Source organism: Parasteatoda tepidariorum, chromosome 5 (assembly GCF_043381705.1).
Source record: "Parasteatoda tepidariorum isolate YZ-2023 chromosome 5, CAS_Ptep_4.0, whole genome shotgun sequence".
Lineage (NCBI taxonomy): Eukaryota > Metazoa > Arthropoda > Arachnida > Araneae > Theridiidae > Parasteatoda > Parasteatoda tepidariorum.
The window spans coordinates 40,509,159-40,526,445 of NC_092208.1; the positions used below are offsets into that span (position 1 = coordinate 40,509,159).

At 28.9% G+C, this 17,287-nt stretch overlaps 1 protein-coding gene across 1 annotated transcript in view; it reads right to left on the bottom strand.

Moving 5' to 3' along the window:
• Positions 1 to 17,287, bottom strand: part of LOC107450830 (Sex peptide receptor) — a 157,846-nt gene that overhangs the window by 50,400 nt on the left and 90,159 nt on the right. Inside the window, exon 2 of the mRNA XM_016066740.3 lies at positions 15,138 to 15,203. The gene's annotated coding sequence lies outside the window, so the exon portion shown is untranslated. The remainder of the gene's footprint in view (positions 1 to 15,137; positions 15,204 to 17,287) is intronic.

Sequence of the window (17,287 nt, forward strand, 5' to 3'; positions counted from 1 at the left end):
ATATATATATATATATAAATATATAATTACAAAATATATCATTTTTAAGTGAGAAAAATTTAAAAAGATTATGTTAGTTGACTTTTTTATGATATGGAAAGCATTTATCGCGGGAAAAGAAAACTAATTAAATTTACGAATATAAAAGAATTGTATTTTTCAGAATGTACGTACGTTTTTTCCATTTAAAAAAATCGAAAATGCTTTTACAACAGATAAACAGAAAGTACGTGAACAGAGCAGTTTTAAAAGAAAATAAAAGTTACTGTTCACACACACTATAAGTTTTAGAATTTTGTTGATTGCATTAACACAGGAAATGAAGTGAATTGATGAAGGGTAAATAAAAAAGAAAGAAAAAGAGAGGTAAACTTTTGTTGTTTTTATCACGGAATCTTCGATAAACATATGCAAATGGTTTTAGACTGGATAAGATTTCGTAAATCTAACATAAATGTTGCCACTCTAATCGAATAAAAAACGGAATAAAAAGAAAAGAAAATAAACTATTCAGCCGGAAAAATAATTTTTCGGTTTCTGCCTCAATTTCCGTTTCATAATTACAAAACACATGGTTACTGATCACGTAGCTTAAAGGAAAGAAAATTGTTCTTTTTTTATTCGAAAATGCTATAAATATTAAAAAAAAAGAATGTACTAGTGTGATTAGGTCTCTCGAAAATTGAATTTATTATTAAGCCACGAAAAAAGTTCATTTGCAGGTGTTCCATATCCGATAGCTACCAGTACACTTCGTAAATAATTACTTGGAAACGGCGTCGAGAAAGGCTTAATGAATTTCACTTAGAATAAGATTTAAGATCGTGAAATTAATTTTTTTATACTTTTGGTGCGATTATGGATATTTAAATTCTTTATTTTAATATTCATATTCCAATTTCAGATTAAATGAAGCTGTTTTAGATTAGGATGTGTGCATACTATTATTTAATTTTTTCTCGGTATGTAAATATAATTGCAGAACATTTTCCCCTGAGCCTTAGTAATAATAATTTACATTTTAAATAAATAAATAATAAAATATACTTCGAATCATGTTGAGTAAAATGTTCTTTGTAAAACTACTGTTGCATGAATTAGGAACATAAAAGTTCGATTGATTAGTAGAAAAGAACATTTAATAAACTATAAATACATTTATAGATACGCAATATTTTTATTTATTCTTTATTTTATAACCAGTATTGAACAGCAGATACATTTTGAGTTCATTGTGATCAATGTTCATCTTTCCAACTTCGCAATTTTGAACCCAACCCAGTACTCAAGAATTTTCTCGAATCAAACTTTAGGACAATTTTGGCTTTGTCGAGGACTTTTTGGGGATTCTATTTCACATTTGTGTTTTATGAAGAAGAAAATCACTAAAGCTTTCTTCGATTAACGCTGTAGGAAGAGGGATCTAATCCATGATCCAGCTCCACTGCGGACATTAAACGTATGCAGCATTTGAATCGATCTGCTACCCTTGATTTGAGCCGTGGCTCCATATTGGGAGGCAAGAGATCTATTCCCTAATATTAACCTAACATTAACTTAAACCTGTGTGCAAAAATATCCAACCATATAGGGCTTTTTTAATTTCCAATGGCACGTATGTCAAAAACACAAGAACACAAGAAAAAAATGACACCAGTTAATCCATTAACTTAGATCTGGCAAATTAATAACGTTTCCATAAAGGAAAAGTGGAGAAGAAGGCAAGGGAAGCTACTGCAATTCTTTATGGAGACAAAGAGGGTGGGGAGGCAGTTAAACCCCGTGAAGATGTTTGCCTTTAAGAAGACATATCATTGTCACTGATTTATCACTTGGGTAAGACAGCACCAGGGCTTATGACTGCTTTTAACGGCAATATCTCGAAAGTAGAAGCTTGTAAGAATCTTTTTGATTATCATTTTGATGGAATGATGAACCAACTTCTGGTAATTTAGCTGTAAAATGTAAGTATCTTTTTATTGCCCGGGAGTCAGCAATCTCGTTTTCGTTGGTGCCGCAATGATTGGGTCAGAATCCCCTGCAAGTTTACTGGCTGAAGATTAACACGGTCATCAAACACTTCGGTTTGATGGAAGCAAGGAAAGTCTGTAGACAGAAGTGATGCTCTAAAATTGGCGCCGTGTTGGAAAAACATTGTAATGGACATTGTTGTAGTAGAGCTACGTGGGTAGAAAAGATCACTGCCATAAGTTGTCCCGTAATTAAGGGGGTAAGATGAACACTAAATCCAACAAAAATACAATAACCCATTCTTGAGCAAAATATTTATAACCTGAATTTAGCAACGTGTAGCACGCGAGTCGCATGCGGCTCAATAAAGTCATGGTTTGGGCCTTTGGCTTCGATACTGTTGAAAAATTCAATGCAATACATTGTCAAAAAACTTTTTATTAGATAATCATCGTATTCTTATGCCTGTGTAGGGGACAGGGAACTGTCCTTGCATCAGAAAGGTCCTGGGTTCAAATCCCGGCCAAGGCATGGATGTTTCTTTCTCTCTGTGTGTGTTCTATGTCTTTTCTCCTTTGTGTGTGAATGTGACCCGCCCTATGAACGGGTTGTGGTTGTGTGAATGGCGTGGCAGAAGTCAAATTCCTGGCCATAGATGGCGCCACTGAAAAACAGTAACAATCGCACCCCCACTGCCTAAACAGGCGTACGACAAAAAAAAATCGTATTCTTATGTGTAACTCTTTAAGAAAAGTACCGCATTAGGAAAAAGGTCTGTTAACTAAAGGAAAGTTACCGTAGCCCGCAAAAACTAACGTACCTTTTGTTTAATGAAAATTAGTTTCTAATCCAATTTTCTTATGGATTTGGCAGTATGAAATATTTTTTTACCCGCATGATTTCTCTCAAAACAAATCAGTTTGCTTGCTGTTATCTTATAGAGAGACACGGAACAAAGAATAAGAGAAATCTATTCAGAAGAAATACTCATAGATAAATGCGCAGCTGATAAGATGGCCCTTAGTTAAATGGTATTCAGTATGTGTATAGGATGCATATTGAGTTCTGGGGAAACTTTTATCGGAAATTTTCATTCATAAATTTTTTTTCATATTGCATTTTTTTACAATTATTAGTTTTGAATTTCTTAATAAGGTAATGATTTTAATTTGGGGTGTCGTTTATTTGGACATATTGCAATGTTTCAAAAATACAAAAACGAAAAAAATATCAATTTTTAAAAAAGTTTAGGTTGTTTATCCGAGATAAAAGTGATGGATGAACAGTTCAAAAAATTATCTTTGCTAATGAAGTAATAATAAAATAGTTAATTATTAATAGTATGCTAAAACGGTTTAATGTGTGTTTATTAAAACAGTCAAATGACTGTTTTAATAAAAGTCTTCAATAAAAGTGTTCCTAGGTATTAAAAGACTTTTTACTTTTCGGCTCATCAACAGAAATGCACTCAGCGTTGCCTCGTATGTGCTTTAATATAATAGAAATATTTTTGTTATTTTAAGCCCGGGATTTACGGTGGGTATTAAAGTTTCTAATTTCATGATTAGGTCGATGTTCAAACAGTTAACAGTCAACAAATTTTCCAAGTTTCGGTTAAACATTTTTATATTTTCATTTCCTTCATTCTCAGCAACCTTCCGGTTTGATGAAGAAAATATGTCGCGTCTATATATCAGACAGATCAATAGTATGGGTCTTTAAAAATGAATGATTAAAAATGAAGCACTTGAAACAATTTATATATTATCTTCTTATTCAACCCGAAAGATTATTATTAATTTTTATAAGACCGTTGAAAATTTTATTTTTTCTTATAAGAGTTAAGGCTTGATTGAATTTGATTAAAAATGCGTAATATGCATTTGGAGATTGAAATTGGACTGAATTAGGTTTAAAACAGGCTTTTGATAAGCTGGGATAGTATGCATAGCAACACAGCTTCTATTCATGTATATTAATCTGTATAAATCACTGTAAGAAACATCGATATTATATAAAACGTTTATACGTACGAACAGTGGTAATAAAATCGATAATATTACCTTTTCAGCTTTGGTATTGGCATAAAACAAAACAGTTAAACGTTCTTTCATTATTCTATATTTTACGTTACATTCTGCTTTGTTTTAAGTTTAAAGCAAGGCAGTTAATCACTGCTTTATTATTCCATATTTTGCTCGTTTAAGTTAAATTATGTTTTTTTGAAAGTTAAATTTCATTTTCTTTAAGTTAAATTTTGTAAGAGTTTTTATTATTTTTTATAACCTACGAAAGAAGTATAATTATCCACGGAGAGGCGCTCAAATGAAATTCCAGATTATTAACATTGAATTTAAACTAAAGTTTCATGTCAACTCCCAGATACAATTTTAATTTTTAAATTTTTATACGACTTTACTCAATTTTATTGCTCTTTTTTTGGTTCTTATACACTATACAACTTTGCAATAAATTAAAGAACTGTTGTGTTTCTGAACACTGAAATTTAGAATTGTGCATTTGAAAAAAATCTATAAACTGTTTGCAGTTTCAAATTAATATTGAAATGCATATATTTAGAATTTTCTATAGAGAAAAGTTTCATGAACTATTTTTTTCTACACATTAGTTTTTTAAAAAAATATACAAGCCTACATAGAGATAAATGATCTAATGAGGAAGCTTAAAATTCTAAGGAAACTGCGAAAGTAGTTCTGGGGGTTGGTGAGCGTGTCTGTCTTTGTGTATGTCTCTCTGTAAATATATAATGAAATAACTGAAATCTTTGAGAAAGATTCTTTGTGAAAGAATTTAGAATGTGTCACTTAAGAGAATTGATACTTGATGGGCTTGGCTTACTCGAATTACAATTTCATCTCAAACTCAACGCCTTTATTGTCGAAGACTTATAATAGTTAAATAATTAATATATAAACGCTTTTCACTTAAATAAAAGCAAAAACAAAAACAAAAACATTTACTACTGACGCACTCGACTACTTTAGTTATATATATGATCAACATTAATATTTATGTAACGTATTTACGGCTTAAGTAGTGCTTCGTACGAGCCCTACTTGAGTATTTATTAAATTTTTTGGTGAGTTACTTATAAATTGAACTACATGGATGTTTATGCAACGTATGCACGCCTTAAGAAATGTTGCATACTTAAATACCAACTGACGTACACAAGTACTTTGTCAACTTTTTTGAGATTTACTTATGACATTATGAAATTTGATGTTTCTGTTATAGGTATGTCTTTTTTAATTATTTTAAAATACAGTGAAATATTTAATAAAAATTCTTTTAATGTCATTTAATTTATTATTTTATTTACGAAAATAACAAACGTAACAAAACTTATTAAACTCATAAACTTATTACTCTCTAGAAAACTTGCGAGTAACAAAACACTGTTTTGAGAAATGATTTAAAATGAGCGAAAAAGACTTATTCTATAAATGTTTCTGTTCATGAAATATGTGATGCATACGCCTGATTTTCGTAAGCTTTGGCTTATGATTTTCTTTTAAAATTTTCACGAAGGCACATTCTGATGAATTTATCAAAAATTTAAACAAGACACGTTTTTTTAAGAAACAATAAGTGGTGTTTTTCCTTAATTAAAATTTAAATAGGAAATGATTTATACTTAAAATAAAATTATGCAACTTTAGTTAACAATATTGAATGGAGAAGTTGCGATGAAAAAGTGATTTTTTTTAATAGAAAATAGCAAAGGAACATTTTATATGCCAGAATTCATTCAAAACTGTTTCTCTAAAAACTTAAAATTTCTTTATGAAATAAACTTTACTCTTTTACATTATGTGATAGAGCAATAGTTGAAAAGCAATACACGGATAAAAAAATTACCGTTCTGTATGGTAATGTTATTTCTGGTAAAAAAATTCATGATTCTGGTTAATAAAACCAAAATGTATGGTACTTTAACCATAGTTAGGTAATTTTTATTTCAAATGGCAACATTTTATCTGAAGTTTTGGTTTTCAAAAATATAGTTCTTATTATTACACATTTAGTAAAAACTATAAGACTGAAAAGTAAAATCTACCGAATAAACGGTTTTTAAGCCGTGCTCTATGAAGTAACATGATAAAAAAAGGAAAATGTAACTCCTTTTTCCAAATTTTAGCAAACATTTCAAAACCATATATTAGTGTAAATATTACCAAATTCATTACCAAAGTGCTTCGGTTAAAATAACCGAGATTTTTAGTGTTTCAAAACACGTTGATTTTTACCATATTCTGATAGTTTTGAACACGTTTTACTTTTTTTCTTAGTGAAGATAAAATCCATATTTAGAGCAAAAAAAAAGAATTGAAATGGAAATTTTAGAGGCTGAATGTTTAGAAAAGTATAAAGGAAATACGAAACAAAATATATGGCAGAGAGTATTAAATTTTATTTAATTAAATACATATCTATCTTTATAAATTAAACTTTCTAATTTTTCACCGTAAAATATAGTAATTAAATGGTAGTAAAAAGCGCAATAAATAATTTGACTTTTTACAACCATTTAATAATAAATTTGGTTTTTAATTCAGATAAATTGCATGAAAAGGAAGGGAAAATAAATTCATGTGTAAATTTTGGGTTGGTTGCAATCTTTATTTTTAAACGCACGAGTCGAAAGAATGGAAAAATATTTATCAACGCCTTAAAATAAAGCAATCATTGAAGCGGAAACAAAACAATGCAATGGGAGCTAGGAGCGAAAATATTGCTTCTTGAAATGATGCTTGAAATATTATGAAAGAACATTATTATCGGAAGTTGCTTTCAAGAAGATATTGAAAAAAAAAAAGACTGAAAGGAAAACAATTTTGTAACGGTTCACGTAAACATGCTACTCTTTTTCCGGGTCCAAAATAAACTGAAGTATCTAAAAATGCGGCGTTTGCACTAAATGGCTTTTTCTGATGTTGAAGAAAAATATTGAACAGGAGAAAATATGTCTGTATGAGGAGATGTGCAATATATAATAGTTAAGGAGGTAAAAATATTTCTTTTTGAGAATTGAAATATGCACAAGAAAAAATCATTAAGACTCTGAAGGTTCTTTTAACACTAAAATGAAGAAATAACAAAATACCATTGAAACAGGAGTAAATATTATGGTGCTCGCCTATTATCCCGTTGGCTAATTTCGCTAATGCCCCGCAACAGTCTTTTTGGTATTTTCGAACTTAGGGTAGGGTATATTTGAGGGTGCCATTGATTCTCGCCAAGTTGTGATCGCAGTTGATTGCCAAGCTGGGCGATGGTGAAACCCAATCGTGATTCTGATTGGTTTAGATTTTTGCCTTATTTTTAAATGTTCAACGGTATATGTAATTTCAGAGGTAAGTTGAATACCGGCTGGTAAGGTTAATTTTGAATCTGGTCAATAAGATCGAAAGTATGTGGGCAGTCATAAAATGGGATTCAAGAAAAAAAATTTCACCGCTAGTCCGGTATTATAGACGCCATTTTCGATTCGGATTTCGTCAAATTTATGTGGCGATGGAAGTACACAGATTCTATTCATGATAAATTTAGACAGTATCCAACTGTTATTAGATAATTCTGTGCATCTAAATCTGAGAATATTCAATCTTAATGAAGAAGTGAGTTGTTTTCTTCCTTTTCTTTCTGCTCCTACTCCATTAATTTTTGCTTCAATTCAAAATCCTTTTATTGGGATTACTAATTTTGCTCATATTGGGTTCATTGCAAGTTTTGGCCGATGTTTTGTTTAAATTTTCCAATGTTTTATTGAAATAACATTATGTTTTGACCGCCATTCCTGTTACCACGATGTTCCGCGCAAACAGGAATAGCGCCAAACATAGGTCGCCAATTTCGCCAAGGGGCACCCTCAAGTATATTTTTCCCCGAACTTACTCATACATAGTAACTTATCTTACAAAATTAGACGAAATATATGTATATATAACTTATTGCATGCAAAAAATGAGAAAATATTTAAATGTGAACCACATGCAAACTCTTTTTCATATTCAGTGAAAATGGGTCGACAGGACAATAACAATTCTAAACTTATTGTAATCAGAAAAGCGAAATAGCCTTATGCTTACGAATCAAATGCTGAATTTAGCTTTTGAAAAAATACTTACCAGAAGTTATATGGTGTAAAAAATAGGAGAAAGATTTACCTCAAGGTGAACCGTTTAAATCATAGATGGTTAATCCACAGAATACGTGACACGACACGAAAAAATTTTGACCGTGACACGTGAAAAATTACCGAATATATATGCAATTTATTTAGAAGTGGGTATAATATGAAAAAAACACAACTACTTCGATTTAGTAGGAACAACATATGACGCAATGCTAAACGAATGGAATTTAGTTGTTGTTTATTTAGTTATTGTTATTAGTAGTTGTTGTTATTTGTTTTAGTTGTTGTTGTTTATTTAGTTGTATTTAGTTTCAATAACTTTTCTTTATAATGCAATAAAATCTGGCGAGCAGCTATTTAAACGATCGAACACTTCGTTTGTTTATTTGTGGCTTGAAGTTAGGCTCGCAGAAAATGCCGTTCATGGGTTAAATTTAGTAGGAACAATACAACCTATGACGTAGGCTATATTATACCCAATTAAATGATTTGTTGTTATGGTCTGTCTTATGCCACTTTTTAATATTAACAAGCCTATTGTAATTAACAAGCCTATAATAAATGTTTGAATTTATAAATTTTTATTGCATAGATGCACAGATTTCTTAATGATATGGGAGGCTTTGCTTATGCGCGTTAGCAAATAAATGAAAAAAAATATGATTTAATCTTTGATGTTATAATGCTGTTTTTTTTAAGGTTCTGTAGTCGTCAAATGAAATGATGTTTTTTTGTGAATGATATGCTGTTTTCATAGATGCCGTGAGTTTGCAACAGTTACTGATGATTGTTAGGTCAATTTTAGCCTATATAAAGGCAGCGCTGTCTATTATTATTCAGAAAACGGCCAAAACGCTAATCTGGAGGAAAACCACAGTTTTGTAAAAAAAAAACTTTTGTGATTTAATTTTTTAATATTTTAATATTATAATATTAAAATATTAAAATAGAACTTACTCCAATGCTGCATTATCTGGGCTCATAAAAATTTGCAAAAACTGAGATTAAGGAAGTTTTGTAATTTTCGTCTAGGTAGGAAAATGTTGCCATATTGGCGATTTTTTAAAAAAAAGTTTAATAATTTTAAAATATTTAAGTTATTGATCAATTGCAAAGTTCAGATAATTCTTAACGGCAGGATGATATATATGTAGTTTAAAATCATTGCTTTGTTTCGAGTGTAAGGTACTTAACTGCGGCTTTTTTATTTTCCTTGGCGCCAGATTTTCGATAAACAATGTTACGTTAGAGAAACGAAAAGTGGTGGGGAAAATGGATGCCTGAAATTTTTTTCAAGATGAAATCAACATTTTATTCAATCATTGAACAAAAATTTTAAAATTTCGAAAGAATAATCATAATTTATTAGCTGGTGTCAATATAAACGATGTCAGTAATAGTGCTGGATATGGAGAAGAAGTTCGAAAATTTACATAGCAATCTCCAATTTCATCTCTCTTAATACACGAAAGCTATAAGCGCATTTATGAAATATGGAGCGCCAAAACCGATCATCAGATTACTACTATGACAACTAAAAAACCATATCGATGTTTACTTGTTCCTTTTGCTTGAATCGCTTTCTTCATTTTTTTGATAAACCGTATAAATAAGGACTTTGATCATTAACGATTTTTACAATTATTTAATTTGGAACAAGCCTGTAGTTATATCTATAAAAAGTTAAAAAATATGGAAAATTAAAATATGAAATAATTACAAATAAAAAGAAACCTTTTTTTATCACAACAAATATACTATTTATTGCTTAACAAACATTAATGCCACTTGCCATTATATATAGAAGGGNAAAAAAAAAAAACTTTCTACGAAATTTTCTGTACTATTATGTTATGTATCAGAATTGACTAAAGTGGTTAAATAGTATGAAGGGGTAATATAAACCCCTTTGTGAGTTAACCATGTGGGAAAACTATTAATGAACATTATGTACGTCATTCTTATATGTGTAAGAATAAAGTGATATATATATATATATATATATATATGATGAAGAATTTGCAAACTTATTTCTTAACAGTAGAATGATAAAGATATTTAGTTTCTGTTTTAAAATTAAGCTCGTGAATAAGTTATATTTAATTTTGTAAGGCATTTTAAGTAAATTGTGTTCAATCAGTATGCAATTAAAATAATGAACACTAAATAACTATTTAAAATTCTAATGCACAGGATCTAAGTTTTAGCATTAACACTCTTCAGAAACATTGTATAATCTCTTGAGTGGAAAGTATTTAAAAAACTTAAAAGGGGAAAAAAATAAAAAAAACAAGCTGGTGAGAATAAAATGGAATATTAAATCTTTGTAAGTGCAATAAGAAAATTTTGGGATGATTTAACTGAATTCTTTTAAATTTTAAAGTAATAATCGGTTTATTATTAACTCCTCTCCAAAGTTTGGGAGAGGTGTTCGTGAAAGAAGTGAGCACAGGTCGGAGCTCAATATTAAAAGGCAGGGAATTATATTTTCTTAAATAAATTTCTTTTACAATAGGATGGACTTAAAATTTCATTCCATATGTATTAAATTGTAAGGCAACAGCTTATTTTTTTATTTTGCTTTATAACCGATGTTTAATATCCATCCCAATTCTGAGTTTAGAACTATCTATGTTCAACTGCGTAATCTTATAATTAAAAAATTAATCCAGAAGACAATATGACCCCTGGATTAAGAATTTCGACAAAGTAACTTTTGTAGAGGACTTTTTGAGGTAACTATCCCCCGTTTGCGTTACAGGAGAGGAAAAATATGGAAACATCCCACGGTTTGCCTGAGAGGCAAGGAGATTTTGACCCATGACCATCTACCACTCTGGATATATAACTGTGGTCGGCGTGAGCCGGGGGGAGGATACGAATCGTATAGTATATTGGATCGAACCTGATTCACCTCATTGAGAGGTGAGAGCTATATTCCCTGAGCCACCGCGGCTCATCGTTTATTATTTTTTTTTGTAACTTCTCATTGCTGTGCATAAAAAAATTACTTCCTTTTCGTAGTTTTTCATAATTATATATTTTCATATCTGAATAGTTACCGCACCCTTGCGCATGCGCAACAAAATCAGGAATGGTGTAAGAAGCAAAATGTAATAAGCTGTTAATTTTGCAGTGCGCCATGCTTACGCCCTATAGAATTACGAAAAGTGCACATCTTAGCATTTCACTCCATCGCAAAGTAGTTATTCAAGTTAAATATATAAGTTGTTATATGTAAGTAGCCGAGTAGTTACACGTAAGTTGAAATACAAATTGATATATAAGTTGATATATAAGTTTATATATAAGTTGATATATAAGTTTATATATAAGTTGATATGTAAGTTTATATATAAGTTGATATATATGTTGATATATAAGTTGATATATATGTTGATATATAAGTTTATAGATAAGTTGATACATCATTCAGTGTTGAATTGTCTACATATTTATTTTATTTATTGTTACACAGGGTATTTGATGAATGTTTCTTATTATTTTCAAAATAATAACAAAACGCATCTTTTTCCTTTTTAATAGAATAAAATATAATTTGTATAAAAATATTTGCTTATTTTTTTCTATTTTAACTTGTTAGGTTTTAATTTGTCATCGTTTAAGTTAATTTAGTTTTTTTATTTGTTTGATTACTAAATGAAACCATCTTACAAATTACAAATCAATTTGTATGATTTTTCTGTACCAGTGCTCTTTCTCAACCACAAAACTGACTTTTTTATACTTATATCTAACATCAGGTAACTTGTCGAGTTAAAGGAAAAATTAGAACATAGCTGTTTCACGATATTAACTTTAATTAAAAAATGGAAAACATAAAATTTACAGTTAACTACTATAAAAATAGGTTAGTTTTTTGATTTGATACATACTCAATGGAAACACTCAGTAAAAATTTATGTAATTTTTAAAAAAAAGTGCTTTACCAAAGAATCATTCGATTGAGCATAAAATAAACTCAACAAATCCGTAAAATCAACAAAATGTGCACCATATGAATAAAAGAAGCATGCATTTTTTCAAAATTGTAAACTATTAGAATAATTTGTTTATTTTTATTCAGTTTGAATTTCATTTATTTGGTATCATGAATATTAATCCCAATGAAATAAAACGTTGCTTTGAATGATTGAAGTTGAATTAAGTTTTTATTCAAGACTTAATCTTGCAAGAAAATAAACTTTTCTAGAAAATTCCTTACCTAAATTGAATTGAGTAAAATATAATCAATGTAATGTTTCTAAATATAGCATACATATACATATTAAAAAATTTAATTTTATATTTAGTAGTATATTAAGAAGAATGAGCAAATGGAATTAAAAAAGACTTTTTATATAAGGAAAATGTATAATAAATTAATGTAAAAGTTAATAATGCACATTGACATAGTAACTGTTATATTCTTCCTTATGAAACGAAGATTCGTAATGTGTTCTTAGGTACTCAATATTTAGTTAATGTTTAAAATGTGTGAAATTAAAAATTATATATTAAAGGCAACCTTTGCAACATAATTGATTGTCTGTTAAGCTGTGACATGGATAAAAATTTTAGGTCCTGAAACTTTCAAAAAGATTCAAAATGCATCAGAACGTTAATACTCAGACTCAAAAGCGTATGAAAAATTTCTTAAAATTGTAAAAATGGATTTCTTAAAATTGAATAATAATGTGTCAAAATAGCTCCGAAATAAAAATAATAGAATTTTTCACTATATTCATATAGTTAATTTACTCATATAGTCATTATACTCATTATTGAGTTTAGTGACATGCTCAAATATGATGTTTGAATGTATAAGCTGTTTCACACTTACATACTATTTCGAGTTTTAGTTTGTTACTATGCTCAATAATGAGTTCACGGGGCTCTTAAATTCTGCTTTATTTATTTTTGAGCTATTTCGACGCAATTTTGCTCAATTTTGAGGAACTCCTAAGGCTTTCAGAGTATTATGTATCCAATACGTCATGTTTTGGGGGATTTAAAATATTTTTTTAACCTAAACTAGTCTTTTTTTTTCTTTGCGAAATATAAATTTAAATATTTTAAGAATTAATTCTTATTCAATGCTTGTATTTCTAGTTTGAAAAGGCTATCGAGTGCTTTATTTCTAGCGTTAAATATAAATCGACAATTTATTTTTCCAAACAAAAATGTGAATAGGAAATCAAAAATTTCTTACTGTAAATCACTATTTTCAATTTTTAAACTAAATAAATAGTCTGAACTACTTTGCAATTTTTTTAAAAATTTGTTTATTTTTTTACCTTTAAACTAAAATATTAGTCATATAAAAAATTAATTGATTAGCACCGACATATAATTATGCCTGGTAAGTAACATCTAAAAGTAACTCAATGTTTAGTACATATGATAAAAATAGACTTACTTATCAGAAAATGGTAACAGTTATGGTAACACTATTACATTGTTGCTTACATAAATGAAAAAATAATCTGGTAATATAAAACATTGCATGATAATGACATTTCTGGTAAAAAGGACCATAATTCTGGTAATAAAAACTTAAATATACGGTTTTTAAACCTTTCATTTCGTAAATGTTTCGTTCATTCGTTAACGGTTTACCGGAAATTCTGGTTTTCAAAAATATTTTTCTTATTACTACACATTTAGCAAAAAATACAAAACAAAAGTAAATATAACAGAGCAAATGGTTTTTGCACCTTTTGCAAAAGCCATTTGCTCGGCTTTTTGTAAAATTACCAAATTTTACCACATTATACAAAATTTATCATATATTATAAAACCATGTTTTACTGTTAGTTTTACCAAAATAATTATGAAAGCTTTTCGGTAAAAATTACAGAACTCTTTGATGTCCCCATAGAGAGAGAGAAACATGATAATCTTTAAAATATTCTGGTAGTTTCTACCATTCTTTTTTTCTCAGTGTAATAAGAAAAGTTAACGCTTTCTTCAATAGTAAGGACACAAGTAAGGACTTCATTATCGTCAAAAACGTATAGCCTAACATTTAATATCTTCAGTTGTGAAATATTTCACAAATTTATAATTATCATTTTAATTTTCAGCATAAATAAATAAATGCTCAAAATTAAGAAATTGTCTTAGTTTTTTTCAGACTCTTTGAGAAATGTTTCGAATGAACATTTCGTCAAATTCGGTTTCAAAAATTAATTTCATTTTGAATTCAGGATAATATAATTCTTTTTTTCTCGAACAAGTCATTTTATTTGCAGATTCCAAAAACAAGTTCTTAGGCAAGAAAATAGAAATAGAATCCCACTAAAAATTTATAATTATTACATCAATTTTCAGCATAAATAAATACATATTCAATTTATGAAATTGTCTTAATAATTGGTGAACAGTCTCTTTGTGAAATGTACCGATAGAACATTTTGTAAAATTCGATTTCAAAAAATAATTTCGTTTTGAACTCAGGATAACATAATTTTTATCTCCAACAAAGCTTTCTTTAATTCTCGAACTAGGCATTTCACTTGCAAATTCGAAACCAAAGTTCTTAAAAGTTCTTAAGTAAGAAAATAAAAATAGAATCTCTCCAAAAAAAAAATCAAAGAAGTCTTTTTGCATAAATTACCACCCCGACAGTTTAGAATAGTTCGTGATTTGACAAGTGCTTTACAGTCAAAAATAAAATAAAAGAATCTAAAGAAGTATGCAAAGCATGTTTCTCTATTTACGACGAATTTCAAAAAAAGGTAAAAAAAAAAATACCATTCTCATTCAAAAGAATTAACTCCAATGGCTCATTTTTGTAAGTTTCTATAATTATTGTTAAAACTAAAAGACTTACCCAGACATGTTAATTGCTTATGAGTATTAATTTACTTATTTTATTTTCAACCATTCGTGCATTAAATTGAGTTTATGAACGATTATGAAAATTAATTAAATAAAGCATTCCTTAAATATTTTAGTAAAAATATAATGACATAAAACATAAAAGATATTTGCGTAGACTCACCATTATATGTAAGTCTCCTTCACTTAGAGTGCTGTGATTAATGATTTCACAATTTGTTGTTTACACCTGAAAAAAGTAATTAAATGTAAGAATTCTGAAAAAACAGTTAAATGACTTAATGGTTTATGTGCACTTCAAAAAGAAGTTTTAAGCTATTTCACGCTAAGTTTATATTAATAGTCTTTATTCATTGAAATGTATATCAATACAACATTAGTTAAAAAGCTTTTGTTTTAGAGAAAATTTGTAAAGGCATTTTTATAAAGACTTTTTTTCTTTTGTAACCTATTAAATTTACTGTTTTCTAAAAACGCAATGCTTGCTTGAGGATTTAATCAACTAATAATATTTATTGTATTGACTTATGAGTTTCATAGAATTACTTAAATCCCAATATTTTGTTATACACATTTTTATAAATTAGTAATTTGAGATAATTAGTAATATGATATACTCGTATAATTAAAAAGAATTCATGATAACGGCATAATGGTTCAAAAGCTTAGAGATGTAGTAGATTTTGAAAAAGAAAATGATAGTAAAAATTAATTTTTCACTTGTAGAACCTCTCATTAGATACACTGTTAAAAATTTCTCAGAAAAATGGTTAAATAACAATTTATTTAATTATTATTTAATCATGTTTAAACAAGACAGTCATTTGACCATATGTATGGTACTTTAACTGTTGATTCTGAGAAAACCGTAAAACCTGTGAGAAAACTACTACGGTTAAACAACCAGAATTTGATGGCACCAACTAGGTCCACCTAATAAAGCCACTTAGCTCATTACAGCTGGGTATATATTATAGCCGAAAGAGCTAGTCTGTCAGTCTCATGACCAATAGAATGGGAGTTCGAGTTCCAGGGTTGACACCACAGTATTTCCTCATCAACACATGAAGGAATGGAAACTCTTCAACGCATGGAAGTTTCCAGTGCCCTGCACTCCTCAATTATCAAATAACCAAATCACGAAAAGCCTAGCTAAATTTAAATGTCTTTTTTTACGGCTTTGAAACCATACTAGTTGTAAATGGTTGAAACCATATAGTTTTATATTCATGGTTATTTAACCATGCTAGTTGTGAACGGTTACAAAACAGTAAAGGTAAAAAGTGATTTTTGCCGTAAACTTCACGGTTAATTTGGTGGACAGACTACCTGTTACTTTACCGTTATTTTAGAATGAAAATTCTATCAGTGTAGGGTGAATATAAACCATAATTAAAAAACAATCATGTAACAATGATGTATTTGTGACTTAAAGAAACAAATTCTTGAATGTCAAATAATTGTCTTTAAGCATCAAACATGCATTTTCAATTTTAGTATTTATTGAAAATAGAAGCATTTAGCACGCATAATTTTTCCCTAAGCATTTAAATAAATTTTTTTAATATTGTAATTATATATGGACAGATACAGGATGTAATATGATGCAGGATATAACATAGGATGTGCTGATAACAAATGTGTTAAAAAGAACTCCATTTAATACAACATAAATGGTATATGCTAGGCTACAATGTTTCAACTTTACATAAAAGCAATTTTAGTGTTCCCATAGAACCAGAAACGCGGTAAATTTTACCATATTCTGATAGTTCTGACCATACTTTTTTCTCTCAGCACAGATTGAGAATCACTGATTTAAGCAACAATTTAAGACAAAATAGGTTAACAGAGTAAAGATACAACAAAATAACTTGTTTTCAGCAAATGCAAGAAGATAATATCTTCGACTTATATTTAACAAAAACGAAATTATCCACATCCTTTGCTGTGTCAGTTCGTTTTTAACATTTTAAAAAGAAACCCAGTATAAGTTTATGAAGAAGAACACATTTTATTTTTCGCATTGCCATAAAGTCGCAGTATCGCATAAAAGCGACACATTATGTTGTCTACAACACCAGAAATGCTTTTTGAAAATATATTTTCTGTTGAGGTCTATAATTCCAAACCATTTCCTATCTTTGACGAAAAAAGCTCTCTAGCTTTCACATTTTATCTCCTTTTTTATGAAGCATTTCGACTACTAAAGAAGAAATGACATGAAAAAACATCGTTTCTGGAACATATGACATTATCGTGAAAACCCCGTTTCAATTAAGCTCGTTAACGGGCTGGAGGGAAACGGAACTA